Consider the following 19,177-nt stretch of genomic DNA (forward strand, 5'->3'; position numbering starts at 1 on the left):
TGAGTCTGCTTGATTGCACTATTCCTATCTAGATGTCCCGCTATTTCTTCCTTAATGATAGCTTCAAGCATTTTCCCCACTACAGATGTTAAACTAACCGGCCTATAGTTACCTGCCTTTTGTCTGCCCTCTTTTTTAAACAGAGGTGTTACATTAGCTGCTTTCCGAGGGGTGGGTGGGTGGGACTGGTTTGCCGCATGCTCTTTCTGCTAACTGCGCTTGATTTCTGCATGCTCTCGGCGACGAGACTCGAGGTGCTCAGCGCCCTCCCGGATGCGCTTCCTCCACATAGAGCGGTCTTTGGCCAGGGTTTCCCAGGTGTCAGTGGGGATGTTGCACTTTATCAGGGAGGCTTTGAGGGTGTCCTTGTAACGTTTCCTCTGCCCACCTTTGGCTTGTTTGCCGTGAAGGAGTTCCAAGTAGAGCGCTTGCTTTGGGAGTCTCGTGTCTGGCATGCGAACAATGTGGCCTGCCCAACGAATCTGATCAAGTGTGGTCAGTGCGTTGGTGCTGGGAATGTTGGCCTGGTCGAAGACACTAATATTGGTGCTTCTGTCCTCCCAGGGGATTTGTAGGATCTTGCGGAGACATCGTTGGTGGTATTTCTCCAGCAACTTGAGTTGTCTGCTGTACATGGTCCATGTTTCTGAGTCATACAGGAGGATGGGTATTACGACAGCCCTGTAGACCATGAGCTTTGTGGCAGTTTTGAGAGCCTGGTCTTCAAACACTGTTTTGCTTAGGCGGCCGAAGGCTGCACTGGCGCACTGAAGGCGGTAATGGATCTCGTCGTCAATGCCTGCTCTTGTTGCTCGGAGGCTCCCGAGATATGAGAAGTGGTCCATGCTATCCAGGGCCGCACCGTGGATCTCAATGACTGGGGGACAGTGCTGTGCGGTGAGGACAGGCTGGTGGAGGACCTTTGTCTTACAGATGTTTAGCTTAAGGCCCATGCTTTTGTACGCCTCAGTAAATATGTCGACTATGCCCTGGAGTCCAACCTCTGTAGGTGAGCAGACGCAGGTGTTGTCCGCGTACTGTAGCTCGACGACAGAGGTTGGGGTGATCTTGGACCTGGCCTGGAGACGGCGAAGGTCCAAGATACATATAATTACATAGAATCTCCATCACAGAAACAGGTCATGCGGTCCAAATGGTCTGTGCCGGTGTTTATGATCCACATGAGTCTTTTGTTCCCCTCACATAACACTTATGTAAATAAGTACATTTCTTATGTAACATGGGCAGCAACTCTTCCTTTACAGTTGACCGGTTTAGCGTATATGTTCCTAAAGGGATAGTGAGGGCCAGGAAATATATATCATTTAAACTAATAATGATTTTTCTTTCTTTATGAAATATACCTTCAGCAGTACTTGGTGTTACTAAAAGGTTTTACTTAAATTTACATGTTTCAATTCAGAGCTGTTTTTCAGCATCTCCCTATAAGCTTGAATAATGGTGAAGTCCTTTCAGAATTTTCACTGTTACTTTAGCCAATTTTTATTGTTTGCTTTTGTGTTCTATATAAATATAAATAAAAGACTATGAACATAATAAATTAATATTAAACTTGAGACAATCAGCTGCTAGAAATTTGCACAGAAAAGGGCATGAACCTAGAAATTTATTTGAACCCAGGCATAAAACAGGCACCTAAGCAGTCAATATAGTGGGCTGTGGCCATCCCACGCCAGAGCTGTGCCACCCATCACATTGGATCGGGCGCCGCCATAGGCATCCAGGATGCAAGGTGGAAGTATTTTAATTAATGTGCTACGCTTGTTGTAAGGCTCTCTTCTGATATTAGTATGCTCCAGCGTCCTGATTCATCATGTGATAAACTCACCCAGCAACTCGTGGCGCTAACAGGCAGCAAGGACCCTTCAGCAGCGCTAATTAAAGGGCTCATCCATGCTTACAAGATAGTTACTGGTTTGTTCATCCATGTTACTTCCATCTGAATAGGCAGATGGGGCCTCAGTTTAACGTCTCATCCGATGAAAACGCATCTTTGACTATTCAGCACTCCATCAGTGCTTCACTGAAGTGTCAACCTATGTTGTGTGTTCAAGTCCTGTGGCTGCTACCCCTGTGGGACCATATCTCTGAAAGGAAAGAGAAAATAAATTAAAAGGGAGCTGCACTAATGCAATGTGCCTGGATCAGAGGAGTCAATCTAAAAGCACTGTAGTATTCAAAGGCCAGCTGTTTGAGATTTTAGTGAAACATTAAGTGCAGGTTAGATTGTGCAATGAATCAACTCTTCCAGATGAATCAAAATCTCACAGACCATTGTCATACATTGTAGGACTGGATGTAGTACTCAAATGTACTTTTCATAAGTTACTCATTATAGATTAGAAAACAGATAATATATTCAGTAAGTACTTCCAGAAATATGTTTTATAAACAGTAAGACTAACTAGCTATCTTTTTTGTACTCTGCCCTAAAAGATTTTGAAATCGGTGTGGCAAAGGTACTTGATAAGTTAAATGGACAATAAAAAAAATCCTGGGCCAGATGCTATATCCCCCTGCCCCCCGGGGGTCTAAAGGAGATGAAGGAAGAAGTGTGTTGATCAAACCCCTCAAGGAATCATCGGACACAAGTGAGATTCTGGAAGTAAGCAAACATGGTCCCTATCTATCATTCTCATTCAATAAAAATTTGGAGTCTAGCCTCCATTTGGTGTGTCACACTTCCTGTGTCACATTTCCTGCGTCACACTCAAACATCATGCAAACTTCTGCTGAAACTTTGTGTTCACTGTCAAATCATAATGAAAAGGCACAAGAGCCAATTAACATTTTCAAGAACTTCCTGCCAGAAATCAGCAAACAATACCAAGTTCCAAGTGAAGCAGGAGATGAACCAATGAAATCACTCCAAATCAGTTTAGGAAATAATTGTGTCCACCATCTTGTATTCTCAAATCAACTCATGCCTAAATAGCAGAAATAAGATATGTAATATGATACAGACATAAATATGATTACATTTACAAAAAAAACAGGATGTGACTAAATTAACTTTCCATTGAAGACGCCTGTATCTCTGAGAAGCCTGAGGCTTTGGTTCAAGGAGTATCTCAAAATTATTAAGCTATAGTTCCCTGGACCAGTACAGTGAGAGAGAGAGGAAGGGACGGGATCAGTATAGGGAGAGACAGAGGAAGGGACGGGATCAGTACAGTGAAAGAGAGAGGAAGGGCCGGGATCAGAATAGCGAGAGAGGGGAAGGGCCAGGATCAGTATAGGGGGAGAGAGAGGGGAAGGGCCGGGATCAGTATAGGGGGAGAGAGAGGGGAAGGGCCGGGATCAGTATAGGGGGAGAGAGAGGGGAAGGGCCGGGATCAGTATAGGAAGAGAGCGAGGGGAAGGGCAGGGATCAGTATAGGGAGAGAGAGAGGGGAAGGGCCGGGATCAGTATAGGGAGAGAGAGAGGGGAAGGGTCGGGATCAGTATAGGGAGAGAGAGAGGGGAAGGGCCGGGATCAGTATAGGGAGAGAGAGGGGGGAAGGGCCGGGATCAGTATGGTGAGAGGGGGGAAGGGCCGAAATCAGTATAGGGAGAGGGGGGAAGGGCCGGGATCAGTATAGGGAGAGAGAGAGGGGAAGGGCCGGGATCAGTATAGGGAGAGAGAGAGGGGAAGGGCCGGGATCAGTACAGGGAGAGAGAGAGGGAAAGGGCTCGGGATAAGTATAGGGAGAGAGAGAGGGGAAGGGCCGGGATCAGTATAGGGGGAGAGAGAGGGGAAGAGCCGGAATCAGTATAGGGAGAGAGAGAGGGGAAGGGCCGGGATCAGTATAGGGAGAGAGGGGGGGGAAGGGCTGGGATCAGTATAGGGAGAGGGGGGGAAGGGCCGGAATCAGTATAAGGAGAGGGGGGAAGGGCTGGGATCAGTATAGGGAGAGGGGGAAGGGCCAGGATCAGTATAGGGAGAGGGGGAAGGGCCAGGATCAGTGTAGGGAGAAAGGGGAAGGGCCGGGATGAGTATAGGGAGAGGGGGAAGGGCCAGGATCAGTGTAGGGAGAGAGGGGGAAAGGCCGGGATCAGTATAGGGAGAGGGTGAAGGGCCAGGATCAGTATAGGGAGAGAGGGGAAGGGCCGGGATCAGTATAGGAGAGGGGTTGGGCCGGGATCAGTATAGGGAGAGAGGGGCAGGGCCGGGATCAGTATAGGGAGAGGGGGAAGGGCCGGGATCAGTATAGGGAGAGGGTGAAGGGCCAGGATCAGTATAGGGAGAGAGGGGCAGGGCCGGGATCAGTATCGGGAGAGGGGAAAGGGCCAGGATCAGTGTAGGGAGAGGGGGAAGGGCTGGGATCAGTATAGGGAGAGGGTGAAGGGCCAGGATCAGTATAGGGAGAGAGGGGCAGGGCCGGGATCAGTATAGGGAGAGGGGATGGGCCGGGATCAGTGCAGCCGGATTGTGGACCTGTCCTTCCAACAGCAAACATAAAAAGACAATCTGAGCTTGCTGACAAGAGGGAATTGCCCTGACTGACAGAATCAGTTGGAATCCAGACCTAGTTTCGGGTTTTGATTTGGATATCCTCTCTGGTACAGTGATGCTTGTCATTCCAATAATCAGTCTGAACATCTGATATTTCAGGATGTGTCCATACTGCCCAATATCTAACTATATGATGGCGTAACCCAGAGGTGTACTGTACCCCTTTGGAATCAAAACTGGATATTTGTCTTTTACTCATGTGCTCCTTAAATCTTTTCAAAAACTGACCAAGAAATCATTTGGTAAATCTACATCAGTTATGAATCTTTTTGAGCTGTGCTATTTCACAGCTGTGAACATACGGAGCCACTGTTATGATTGGATGTACTTACTTAAAACAGTACAACTTTCTGCATCATCCCACTTCATTAGTTTGGTTTGTTTGTCTTAAACAAAGTAACTTCTAATCATTTCCATGCATTTGCTGGGTCTGACTGGTTTACAACTTCCTGTTTTATAAAACATAACTGACTGTGTTCCTGTCTCTCAGTTTTATCTCCTTCTGATCATCGTAGGCAGTCTCTCGGAATCGAGGGAGACTTGCTTCCACTCCCGAAGTGAGTTATTTGGTGGCTGAACAGTGCGATACGAGAGCCACAGACTCTGTCACAGGTGGGACAGATAGTCGTTGAGGGAAGGGGTGGGTGGGACTGGTTTGCTGCAGGCTCCTTCCACTGCCTGCGCTTGTTTTCTGCATGCTCTCGGCGATGAGACTCGAGGTGTTCAGTGCCCTCCCGGATGCACTTCCTCCACTTAGGGCAGTCTTTGACCAGGTGTCGGTGGGGATGTCACACTTTATCAGGGAGGCTTTGCGGGTGTCCTTGTAGCATTTTCGCTGCCCACCTTTCGCTCGTTTGCCGTGCAGGAGTTCCGAGTAGAGCGCTTGCTTTGGAAGTCTCGTGTCTGGCATGCGAACTATGTGGCGTGCCCAGCGGAGCTGATCAAGTGTGGTCAGTGCTTCAATGCTGGGGATGTTGGCCTGGACGAGGACACTGATATTGGTGCGCATGTCCTCCCAGGGGATTTGTAGGATCTTGCGAAGACATCTTTGGTGATATTTCTCCAGCAACTTGAGGTGTCTGTAGCAGAACATAACTCTCTGGGGTGTGCTGGTGTAAGTTTGCACTTATTGCAGACTTGCCAGTGCACTTCTCTCTCTCTCGGGGCTTTATTTCAAACATGTATTTTGTTTTCCCCAGTGCCCTGGCCAATATTAATCGCTCAACCAACATCACTAAAACAGATTATCCGGTCATCATCATATTGCCATTTATGGGACATTGCTGTGCTCAAATTGGCTGCCCCATTTCCTACATTACAACAGTGACCACAATTCAAAACGTACTTCACATTGGCTGTAAAGTGTTTCGAGATGTTCTGACGTCATGAAAGGTGTTGCATAAATGCAAGTTCTTCCTTTCTTTCTATCCTTAGTCTAAGTTGCCCCTGGTGCGTTACGAGTGTAACATCTGGGGTTTCATTGAGCTGATGACGTTAGCCCAGCATTTACATAAAGGTGAAGTAGTCCTCGGGGACTCAGTGGGCAGATTGCGGGGAAATTTGAGCACATCGATCCTGGCTCAAAAAAACATCAGAAATGATGTCTGCCTTGATTTTCAGGCCAGGAAAATGTGTTGTGACAAATTCAGTGCCACAGAAAAGGCAAGGAATCTTGGGGCCAGCATCTTTATCAAAAGATGTTTACAATTCTTTCTTTCGTTTGTTTAAGTTCCTCTCCCTCCCAACCAAAATTAATAAAAGGTTTGTGGACATTTGTTTTACGAAGCGAGTGCCCCTTTAAGATCGATGTGCCTTTGGTCACTTTGAGGTAAATTCCACAACGATCCCTCTCTCTGTAACAGGATAGAAATGCAGCCAAAGTGCTTGGCGCTAAATTTTGAAAGCAGCTTAACTCTGTAGCGATTACAGTGACAGGGTAATTGAGGGTGTGCCTGAAAACAAGCAGAACTTTGGAATTCCAGAAGAGACCACAAGCTTCATTCACACTCAAAAATCCAGCCTACAGTGGATTGAGACACTATACTCAGCAGGGCTACACTAGACACCCTTGTCTGCAAATCAGTTCCTCAAATCGGGTGGGGGGGGGGGGGGTGCGGGGGGGCGGGTGCGGTGGGAGAGGTAGACTTGTGTGGAATTCATGATGTGGAAAGAAAGCCGGCAGCTGTGCCAGGATAGCTAGTAATCCCTCTATAAATCCGGTACCACAGGCACGCTCTCCAGCAACCTCGGGCTCCCTAACAATCCACACTTGTTCTGCTCCTGTATCCACAAAAAAAGAGAAATCGTAGAATCATACAGCACAGAAGGAGATGATTTGGCCCAATGTACCTCTGCTGGCTCTTTGAAAGAGCTAAGCAATTAATTCCACTCCCCCTGCTCTTTCCCCATAGCCCTGTAGATTTTTCACATGTTTCGAAGGTTACAACTGTTACACTGGTGTGGTCTGAGCCAAGGCGAGGTTTGCTGTTTGTTGTTACTTGATTTGGAATGTGAAATCCAGTTCATTTCAGGACTGGCCTGACTTGCAATGTGCAGGGTGCTCGATCTGCACGTGGGATGAGTATGTTTTAAAGCCCTCGTGCAGTGTGCCCTGTTGCAATTTGGCAGTTAGGGGGAGAGATTGAGTGGTCTGCTGGTAAGGAGATTGGATGGTGAGTGTTGCAGAGCTGGGGTGATGGTTGATGGGATGGGCAAAGAGGTGGTGGTCGGTGTGGAGGTATGGTATTTACTGTGATAGCACCAATCTCAGATATTTGAGAGGATGCTTCTGATGTGTAAAATCCAGGAGTCACATGTAGAAACATAGAAACTTACAGCGCTGAACGAGGCCATTTCGGCCCATCGTGTCCGGCCGACAAAGAGCCACACGGCCCTTGGTCAGCAGCCCTGAAGGTTACATATAAACCCATGAACAATGACGGAAAGGCAAAGAGCACCCAGCCCAACCAGTCCGCCTCCGACAACTGTGACACCCCTTACACTCTATACTCCACCCCAACCGGAGCCATGTGATCTCCTGGGAGAGGCAAAAACCAGATAAAATCCCAGGCCAATTTAGGGAGAAAAAATCTGGGAAAATTCCTCTCCGACCCATCCAGGCGATCGAAACTAGCCCAGGAGATCTTCCTTGCCGTATTCTATTCCCTGCAGTGCTTACCATTATATCTGCTCCATCCAACAAAAGGTCATCCAGTCTAATCCCAATTACCAGCTCTAGGTCCGTAACCCTGCAGGTTACTGCACTTTAAGTGCCCATCCAACCATCTCTTAAAAGTGGTGAGAGTTTTTGCATCCACCACTCTTCCAGGCAGTGATTTCCAGATCCCCACAACCCTCTGCGTAAATAAGTCCCCCCCCTCAAATCTCCTCTAAACCTTCCACCAACCACCTTAAAACTATGCTCCCTCACAGTCTGATTGTCCAAAGAAGCTGGCAACCATGTCAATCAGGAGACTTCCTCCTTTTGTGGCCTTGCTCTGAGTTATTGGTGCTGCTTTCGGAGAATCTGAATAGTGTTAAAAAGCATGGGTTTAACGAGAGTGACAGCAAAAGCATATGCACATGTATGCACTCGCACACAAACGGCGCACCGTGGCTACAGTGTGTACCACCTACAGGATGCACTGCAGTAATTCACCAAGGTATCTTCGACAGCACCTCCCAAGCCCTCGACCTCTGCCACCTAGAAGAGCAAGAGCAGCAGGCGCATGGGAACACCATCACCTCCACGTTCCTCTCCAAGTCACACACCATCCTGACTTGGAAATATATCGTCATTCCTTCATTGTCGCTGGGTCAAAATCCTGGAATTCCCTCCCTAACAGCACTGTGGGAGCACCTTCACCACACGGACTGCAGCGGTTCAAGAAGGCGGCTCACCACCACCTTCTCGAGGGCTATTAGGGATGGGCAATAAATTTTGGCCTTGCCAACGATGCCCACATCCCAGAACAAATTTAAAAAATACGCATGCACACGCACACACATACACACACTTGAACTAACATGCAAACACATACTCATACTAATGCACACAAGTTTGTACTAACACATATGCATACACTTTAGGTACTTACACACACAAGTTTGTACTAACACATATGCATACACTTTAGGTACTTAAACACACAATTTTGTACTAACACACACAGAAATAAATTCTCATTCTTACACACACATATTTGGAATGTGAATTCCAGTTTATTTCAGAGGTGCCCTGACTTCCAAAGTGCTCAGTGAACACATTGGATATATTTAGGAGTGCGTGCCACCAGCGGCAGGTCGGGGCCGTAAAAGAAGCGGAGCTGCAGACCCTGGAACCAGCGTGGCGGCTCCGAACTGCGTAAGAACACCAGCAACAAGTTGGGCCCTTCAAAGGAGTGGAGCTGCGAGTCTTGGAACCAGCGTGGCGACATGCCACTTCAGGTAGCAGCGTGAGCTGGTGCAGGAGAGCGACGTCTTGGAGGAGGGCGACTGTATTGGACGTCACCGTAACCCAGGTCGGTGAGTGGAGCGTGGGCAGGTACTGCAGGAGCGGCGAGGTTGGGTCACAGGAATGGCGAGAGATTGCAAAGGAGAGCGTGGGTTCGGGATCCAGAAGAGGCGAGCAATCACATAGATGCACATACAAAGGCAGGGCTACCTGATGTAGAATCAATCCAGCTATCTGGGTTGAAAAGGGACAGGTCCATAAACATATCCAGGTACATTAATGGACCTGTTCTTGGCTCTCATCTTCTTGTGCCTCTAAAGCCACTGCATACCTGGTGTATGTGTTCATGTAATGCTCGGATCATGGCGGAGGTGCAGCACATGGGGTATGGGGCCCAGAAGAGTGTGGGCCGAGGGGCAGCACGGCCAGCCCACACTGCGATATGTGTGCGCACTAGGTCCGTGCAGCAGAGCAGGTTTCCAGTTGTCCTGGTTAACCCCTGCCACTGGATAAAGGCCGAGCTCTGTCAAGCCCGTGTGGTGGCTGGTGTGCAACGGTCACCACACGTTAAAAAAAATCCACGCACAGGCATCTTCCACCCTCAAGTTCAGGACTGGAATATCAGATTCTTCATTGAAACATCTGCAAACTCATTCCTTTTGGTGTAGAAGCAAGTCATCCTCGTTCGAGGAACCGCTAATGATGATAGGGTATGTGTTCAAGGTGTACTTTGGATCTGCCCATCAGTGACAGTATTACAGGTAAGCGAAGAATGAAAGGATTCAGTCAGTGTTGGAAAGTTAGCCTGCTTTGATGTTGTAAGAAAGGTCAGTTCTGGGTTGGGCAACCCAAACAATATTTATTTAGTTAGAGAGGCTCACACAGACTAATCGTTACTCTGTCATTCACTTTGAAGAAAATAATCCCAAAGAGAGTTGGTTTCTAAAAGTTTAGGCACAGAATTAGAGTGGATGTGAATGTACCTGTGCCTTTATTCATTCTATTTTTCTTCTTCTATTTCCTTCTCTTTTTCTTCCTTTCCCTGTCTCCACTCCTGAAGGGATGGATATTCACGGGTGATTGCCCTCTCGTACCTTATCCAAGGGACATTCTTCATTTGTGAGCTTAGACAGTGAGTATTGGCAGATTATCTAACCATGAAGGTATCAGAGCTGGCCCAATCCAGCTCCCACCCAGTGTGCACACATGTGCATCTTCCAGCATGGATCACTAGCTAGTGAACATGAGTGGGAATCTGGATGATTGGCACTCCCACTCTGATTTCGTACTACCCTGGGATCAATACAGGAATTTTACTGGTCTGTATGCCCAGACCAGGGACGAGAAATTGCCCTCCATCCCAAACGGGACGGATTATTCGAATTAAATGAATATTCTCCACCCAATCTATGGGGTGGAGAATAGAGGGAAATTAGTCTCTCTAACTTTTGCAAATTGTCGGGGCGGTGTTTGGGGCGGAGGTGCGTTGGGAGTGAGGCGGAAGGCGGCTGGTGTGACATATAGCAATGTCCCTCTCCTCTCAGTTAAAGGGGAGGGCCGCTGCGAGCTCTGCAGCCACTTTAGTGGCACCCACTGAGTCGCCAGGGAGGGCTTCGACCAGGCCAGCGGTCCGGCCAAACCTGTGGCCACCATTGTCGGGCCAACTTCAGAGTTGGCCGACAATTAAAATCAAATGGCGGCTGCGGCAAAGTGCTCTCCCCTTTAAAGGCAGCCATGCCGCCCAGCCACTGGCAGCTTCCTGCCAGGAAAAGTTGTCAGGGGCACCGAGCACCGGCCACTCCGATACGCGGGGTAATTTCACTCACGGGGCAGAATGGGGTCGTCGCTGCCGGGGCAGTAAAGGGTCAGCGCGTGCCTGACAGGGTGGGAACATGGGATACCGTGGGTTATTGGATGGGTCAGACCACCCGCCTGCCCTCGGTTGGAAAGGCCTGACCACCCATTTACTGCTTCTTAGAGGCGGTAATGAACCTTAAAGAGGGGGCGCAGGTGTTTACACTTAGCTATCGGGAGAAACCTGGCTTTGCATGTGTATCTCTGTAAGTGTGCATGTGTTAGTACGTGAATTGTGGATGATGCGAGTCCTTTCACTCTTCACTTACAGCTCACCTGTAATACTGTCACTGACGGGCACATCCAAAGTATACCTTGAACGCATACACCAGGTAAGCAGTGGCTTTAGCAGCATAAGACGATGAGGGCCAAGAAGAGGTCTATTAACATATCTTATACTGTTCCTTTTTAAGCCAGACAGCTGGACTGATGCTGCACTGGACACATTGCACTATATGCCTGGGCCAGTTCACAGGCTGGGATTTATGTTATCTATCCTGTGGCCTGGACTTCTTTTGGTGGGTAGATTCAAAATACCCCTAAAGTACCTCTTTCTTTGGGTCAACTACTTTAACATCCCATCCAAAGTCGAGCAATTCCATTTTTCCTTTCTTCTTCTTCCGCCCCATGATGCCAGCTTGCCTTTTGTATTCCTCCCAACAGGTCTTTCTTAGGTGTCAGCCATCACTCAGTGGTAGCACTCTCGCCTCTGAGTCAGAAGGTTGTGGGTTTACGTCCCACTTCAGTGCAGTACTGAGGAAGTGGTGCACTGTCGGAGGTGTCGTCTTTTCGATGAGATGTTAAACCGAAGTCCGTCTGCCCTCATAGGTGGACATAAAAGATCCATGGCATTGTTTCGCAGATGAGCAGGGAGGTTGTCCCAGTATCCTGGCTAATATTGATCCCAGAACCAGCATTACTAAACTAAAATATAAGAACATAAGAAATAGGAACAGGAGTAGGCCATACGGCCCCTCGAGTCTGCTCTGCCATTTAATAAGATCATGGCTGATCTGATCATGGACTCAGCTCAACTTCCCCACCCGCTCCCCATATCCCCTTATTATTTAAGAAACTGTCTATTTCTGTCTTAAATTTATTCAATGTCCCAGCTTCCACAGCTCTCTGAGGCAGCGAATTCCACAGATTTACAACCCTCTGAGAGAAGAAATTCCTCCTCATCTCAGTTTTAAATGGGCGGCTCCTTATTCTAAGATCATGCCCTCTAGTTCTAGTCTCCCCCATCAGTGGAAACATCCTCTCTGCATCCACCTTGTCAAGCCCCCTCATAATCTTATACGTTTCGATAAGATCACCTCTCAGTCTTCTGAATTCCAATGAGTAGAGGCCCAACCTACTCAACCTTTCCTCATAAGTCAACCCCCTCATCCCCGGAATCAAACTCTGAACTGTTTCGAAGAAGAGCAGGGGAGTTGTCCCAGTATCCTGGCTAATATTGATCCCAGAACCAGCATTACTAAACTAAATTATAAGAACATAAGAAATAGGAACAGGAGTAGGCCATACGGTTCCTCGAGCCTGTTCCGCCATTCAATAAGATCATGGCTGACCTGACCATGGACTCAACTCCACTCCCCTACCCGCTCCCCATAACCCCTTACTCCCTTATCTGGTCATTTATCTCATTGCTGTTTGTGGGATCTTGCTGTGTGAAAATTGGCTGCCACGTTTCCTACAGCGCATGGACTCACTCTGGAACATCCGCGATGCTGAGGATGTCGTGAATAGCATGTTTAGTGAGTTGGTCACACCGCAGGTAAAGGTTACACAGCCAGATAGGGGATGGGTGATCATCAGGCAGAGCAGTGGAAGGAAGGGAGTACAAGGGTCCCCTGCGGTCATCTCCCTCCAAAACAGATACACAGTTTTGGGTACTGTTGGGGGAGATAACTCATCAGGGGAAGGCAGCAGCAGCCAAGTTCATGGCACCACGGGTGGCTCTGCTGCACAGGAGGGCAGGAAAAAGAGTGGGAGAGCTATAGTGATAGGGAATTCTATTGTAAGGGGAATAGATAGGCGTTTCTGCGGCTGCAATTGAGACTCCAGGATGGTATGTTTCCTCCCTGGTGCAAGGGTCAAGGATGTCTCAGAGCGGCTGTAGGGCATTTTGGAGCGGGAGGGTGAACAGCCAGTTGTCATGGTGCATATAGTTCAACGACAGATGAGTTCAGTAGAACGTGTGAGCCCTTCAGTTTCAGATGCACGAATGGGGTGTGATGGTGTGGATGACTGTGGATCCCATGTTTGACTATCTGCACTGCTCGTTCCGCCAGGCCGTTTGAGGCCGACTTGAACGGTGCCGTTCTGACATGGTTAATACCATTTCCTGCCATGAAGCCCTGGAATTCAATGCTTGTAATGCACGGGCCATTGTTGCTGACCAAGACATCCGGTAGACCATGGGCGGCGAACATTGCCCATAGACTTTCTACCGTGGCAGGGGATGTGCTTGAATTGAGAATGTCACACTCGATCCATTTGGAGTAGGCGTCTACTACAACCAAAAACATTTTTCCCATGAAAGGACCTGCGTAGTCCAATGGATGCGTGACCATGGCTTGGCGGGCCAGGACCAGGGGCTAAGGGGGGCTTCCCTAGGCGCAATGCCCAGCTGGGCACACGTGTTGCACCTGCTAACACAAAGTTTCAGGTCTGCATCTATCCCTGGCCACCAAACGTGTGACTTGGCAATTGCCTTCACCGTGACAATGCCCGGGTGCTCATTATGGAGTTCTCGGATGAACGCCTCACTGCCCATCTGGGGCATGATTACTCGGTTTCCCCATAGTAGGCAATCGGCCTGAATCGAAAGTTCATCCTTGCGCCTGTGAAACGGTTTAAGTTTCTCAGGGCATGCCCCGTACATGGCTACCCAGTCCCCATTAAGGACACATTTCTTGACTAGAGACAATAGCGGGTCTCTATTTGTCCAGACTTTGATCTGACGTGCTGTCACGGGTGAGCCTTCGCTTTCGAAAGCTTCAACAGCCATGACCATCTCAGCAGCATGCTCGGTTGCCCCTTTGGTGGTGGCTAGTGATAGCCGCTGAGTGCATCAGCGCAGTTTTCGGTGCCCGGTCTGTGCCGAATTGTATAGTCATAGGCGGCTAACGTGAGTGTCCACCTCTGTATGCGGGCTGACACATTTGCATTATGGCCTTGTTGTCAGCCAAAAGGGATGTTAGGGGTTTGTGATCTGTCTCCAGCTCAAATTTCCTGCCAAACTGGTACTGGTGCATTTTTTTTACTGCATTTACACATGCAAGCGCTTCCTTTTCGACCATCCCATAGCCCCTTTCTGCCTGGGACAGACTTCTGTCCTACTGGCTGTAACTGACCCTTGGCATTAACATGCTGCAACACACACTCAACCCCATAGCACGTTAAAACAAGTTTCTTACATGGGTCATATAGCATTAACAGATTGTTGGAGCATAACAAATTGCGTGCTCTATCAAAAGCCCTTTCCTGGCTGTCCCCCTAGACCCATTCATGACCTTTGCATAGGAGCACGTGTAGCGGCTCTAACAGCCTGTGCAATTTGGGAAGAAAGTTACCAAAATAGTTCAGGAGCCCCAGGAACGAACGCAGCTCTGTCGTGTTACGGGGTCTGGGTGCTCTCTGGAGCGCTTCCGTTTTGGACGCAGTCGGTCTGATCCCGTCTGCTGCTACCCTCATCCCCAGGAATTCTACCTCTGGAGCCAGGAAGATGCACTTCGCCTTTTTCAGTCGCAGACCTACCCGGTCCAGTCTGCATAGCACCTCCTCCAGGTTGTGGAGATATTCTTCAGTATCGCGACTCATGATGAGGATGTCGTCTTGAAACACCACCGTCCTTGGAATCGAGTTGAGGAGACTTTCCATGTTCCGTTGAAAGATCACGGTGGCCGAGCGAATCCTGAATGGACTCTGTTGTACTCAAACAACCTCTTGTGTGTCGTGATGGTGGTCAGCTTCTTCGACTCACTCGCCAGCTCCTGGGTCATGTAAGCTGAGGTCCAGTCCAATTTTGAAAAAAGTTTGCCACCGGATAGCGTCGCAAAGAGGTCCTCCGCTCTCGGTAGCGGGTACTGATCTTGGAGTGACACCCAATTGATGGTGGCCTTGTAATCACCACATATCCTGACCGACCCATCCACCTTGAGCACCGGCACAATCGGGCTCACCCAGTCACTGAATTCGACTGGCGAGATGATGTCTTCCCTCAGCAGGCGGTCCAATTCGCCATCTATCTTTTCCTGCATCACGTATGGCACTGCTCTGGCCTTGTGGTGTACTGGCCTGGCATCCGGGTTTATGTGAATCACTGCATTGGTCCCCATTAAAGTGCCGATGCCGGGTTGAAATAATGAGTCAAATTTGTCCAGGATCTGTGAGCATGATACTCGCTCCACAGAAGAAATTGCATTGACATCGCCCCATTTCCAGTTCATGACAGTAAGCCAACTCCTCCCCAGTAGTGCGGGACCGTCCACCGGGACAATCCAGAGTGGCAACCTGTTCTCCGAATTTTTGTGGGTCACAACTACCGTGGCGCTGCCTAGCACCGGAATGATCTCCTTTGTATATGTCCGTAGCTGTGCGTCAATCGGCAATAATTTTGGCCTCCTGGCCTTGGACGCCCACAACTTCTCCAACTGTTTGATGCTCATCAGGGACTGGCTGGCCCCCGTGTCTAGCTCCATTGATACTGGGATGCCATTGAGGAGCACTTTCATCATTATCCGTGGCGTCCTGGTGTATGAACGGTATATGTGCTCCACTTGAAATCGCTGAACGTCAGCTTCCAGCGATTTCCCCCAGTGTCCATTTGGCCTCGTAGGGCTCACATCGGGCCCGTCCTCCTCGTACATCAACCTGGCTGCAGGCTTCCTGCACATACGCGCCAAGTAACCGCTGACGTTACAATTTCTGCAGGTGTATTGCTGATACCTGCAAGCTCTGGCTGTGTGTTTGCCTCCACACCTCCAACATGAGCCATTGTTGGAAACAAAAGGTCCATTACCAGTCGATCATCTCTGACTGTCTCTGTAACTGTACTTAAACCATTGACAGGTGTTGATGGCCCCATTACTGGCTGCATTGTCCCTTGCGATGGCATGAATCGCCGTTCAGCTAGCCATTGTCTCTGCTGAATTCCCCCTTTGGGTTCGACTACATGCTCGGGCATGTCCGATTGCCCTTGTCTGCCTGGAGAACTGTGTGCCGCGTTAACAATGTTGACTCCCTGTCCATTTGCTGCATTTAAACCAAGATTTTTGTCAAACATCATTCTGGTCTCTTCCTCCCCTGAGATAAATGTCTGGGCCATCAAAGCCACCGTTTCCAAGGTCAAGTCTTTGGTCTCAATCAGTTTCCTGAAAACCCCAGCCCGATGCCCTCAATAAAAAAGTCTCGCAGCATCTCCGCTCTGCATGCATCTGGGAACTTACATAGGCTCGCCAGTCGCCGGAGATCTGCCACGAAGTCTGGAACACTTTGCCCTTCTCGCCGCCGATGCGTGTAAAACTGGTGTCTCGCCATGTGCATGCTGCTCGCCGGTTTAAAGTGTTCCCTGATCAACTTACTGAGCTCTTCAAAAGTCTTGTCCGCCGGCTTCTCTGGCGCTAGAAAGTCCTGCATCAGGGAGTACATCCTGGATCCACAAACCGTCAGGAGATGAGCCCTGCGTTTGTCGGCCGAATCCTGTCCCAGCCATTCCTTAGTGACGAAACCTTGCTATAGTCTCTCAATAAAATCGTCCCAATCATCACCAACACAGTACCTCTCATCTGTGCTGCTAGTGGCCATGCTCGCGTGGTTTAAATTCCAGTTTCTCGTCGCCAATAATATGTCCTTACTATACAGTACAAATGCACACAAGGCCCATACTTGAGAGAAGGTCACTCTGTGACCAGTTACCTTTATTTGCCAGCACTGAAGTGGAGAAGATGGGTGGAGCTTCCCCTTTTATACCTGAAAGTCCAGGTTAGGAGTGTCTCCCACAAGTTCACCACCTCGTGGTCAGTGCTCTCATGATGTACAACTTAGGTCAGTTTATACATGGATTACAATGACAGTTGAATACATGACAGTATTGATATTTCGTACCAGGAATGTGGAGGCGCAATGTTCTGTCTATTTGTAATTCAATGCTGAGGAAACATAGAAACATAGAAAATAGGTGCAGGAGCGGGCCATTCAGCCCTTCTAGCCTGCACCGCCATTCAATGAGTTCATGGCTGAACATGAAACTTCAGTACCCCCTTCCTGCTTTCTCGCCATACCCCTTGATCCCCCGAGTAGTAAGGACTTCATCTAACTCCCTTTTGAATATATTTAGTGAATTGGCCCCAACCACTTTCTGTGGCAGAGAATTCCACAGGTTCACCACTCTCTGGGTGAAGAAGTCTCTCCTCATCTCGGTCCTAAATGGCTTACCCCTTATCCTTAGACTGTGACCCCTGGTTCTGGACTTCCCCAACATTGGGAACATTCTTCCTGCATCTAACCTGTCTAAACCCGTCAGGATTTTAAACGTTTCTATGAGGTCCCCTCTCATTCTTCTGAACTCCAGTGAATACAAGCCCACTTGATCCAGTCTTTCTTGATAGGTCAGTCCCACCATCCCGGGAATCAGTCTGGTGAATCTTCGCTGCACTCCCTCAATAGCAAGAATGTCCTTCCTCAAGTTAGGAGACCAAAACTGAACACAATATTCCAGGTGAGGCCTCACTAAGGCCCTATACAACTGCACTAAGACCTCCCTGCTCCTATATTCAAATCCCCTAGCTATGAAGGCGAACATACCATTTGCCTTCTTTACCGCCTGCTGTACCTGCGTGCCCACTTTCAGTGACTGATGAACCATGACACCCAGGTCTCGTTGCACCTCCCCTTTTTCTAGTCTGCCACCATTCAGATAATATTCTGCCTTCGTGTTTTTGCCACCAAAATGGATAACCTTACATTTATCCACATTATACTTCATCTGCCATGCATTTGCCCACTCACCTAACCTATCCAAGTCAACCTGCAACCTCTTAGCGTCCTCCTCGCAGCTCACACCGCCACTCAGTTTAGTGTCATCTGCAAACTTGGAGATATTACACTCTATTCCTTCATCCAAATCGTTAATGTATATTGTAAAGAGCTGGGGTCCCAGCACTGAGCCCTGCGGCACCCCATTAGTAACTGCCTGCCATTCTGAAAAGGACCCATTTATCCCGACTTTCTGCTTCCGGTCTGCCAACCAGTTCTCGATTCACGTCAGTATATTACCCCCAATACCATGCGCTTTGATTTTGTACACCAATCTCTTGTACGGGACCTTGTCAAAAGCCTTTTGAAAGTCCAAATTCACCACATCCACTGGTTCTCCCTTGTCCACTCTACTAGTTACATCCTCAAAAAATTCCAGAAGATTCGTCAAGCATGATTTCCCTTTCATAAATCCATGCTGACTCAGTCCGATCCGAAAGGTACAGCAGTTATCATGGGTGACTTTAATCTACATTTAGATTGGGCTAACCAAACTGGTAGCAACACGGTAGAGGAGGATTTCCTAGAGTGTATAAGGGATGGTTTTCTAGACCAATATGTCAAGGAACCAACTAGAGAGCTGGCCATCCTAGCTTGGGTCTTGCGTAATGAGAGAGGATTAATTAGCAATCTTGTTGTGCGAGGCCCCTTGGGGAAGAGTGACCATAATATGGTAGAATTCTTCATTAAGATGGAGAGTGACACGATTAATTCAGAGACTAGGGTTCTGAACTTAAGGAAAGGTAATTTCGATGGTATGAGACGTGAATTGGCGAATGATACTTAAAGGGTTGACAGTGGATAGGCAATGGCAGATTTTTAAAGATCACATGGATGAACTTCAACAATTGTACAGCCCTGTCTGGCGTAAAAATAAAACGGGGAAGGTGGCTCAACCGTGGCTAACAAGGGAAATTAAGGATCGTGTTAAATCCAAGGAAGAGGCATATAAATTTGCCAGAAAAAGCAGCAAACCTGAGGACTGGGAGAAATTTAGAATTCAGCAGCAGAGGGTTTAAATAGGAGGGGGAAAATAGAGTATGAGAGTAAGCTTGCAGGGAACATAAAAACTGACTGCAAAAAATTCTATAGATATGTGAAGAGAAAACAATGAGTGAAGACAAATGTAGGTCCCTTGCAGTCAGAGTATTATCCCCAGAGTACAGACACACCGACCAATCTAGTGTGGTGTGGGGTATTATCCCCAGTACAGACACACATCGGCCAATCTAGTGTGGTGTGGGGTATTATCCTCAGAGTGCAGACACACACCGACCAATCTAGTGTGGTGTGGGGTATTATCCCCAGAGTAC

The 19,177-nt window shown here is 48.4% G+C and overlaps 1 protein-coding gene across 1 annotated transcript in view; it reads left to right on the forward strand.

Annotated features, from left to right (window-relative positions):
• bmp7b (bone morphogenetic protein 7b) overlaps window positions 1-19,177 on the forward strand; it is a 177,327-nt gene that overhangs the window by 108,779 nt on the left and 49,371 nt on the right. The window lies entirely within an intron of this gene.

The sequence above is a fragment of the Pristiophorus japonicus genome, chromosome 12 (assembly GCF_044704955.1).
Source record: "Pristiophorus japonicus isolate sPriJap1 chromosome 12, sPriJap1.hap1, whole genome shotgun sequence".
Lineage (NCBI taxonomy): Eukaryota > Metazoa > Chordata > Chondrichthyes > Pristiophoridae > Pristiophorus > Pristiophorus japonicus.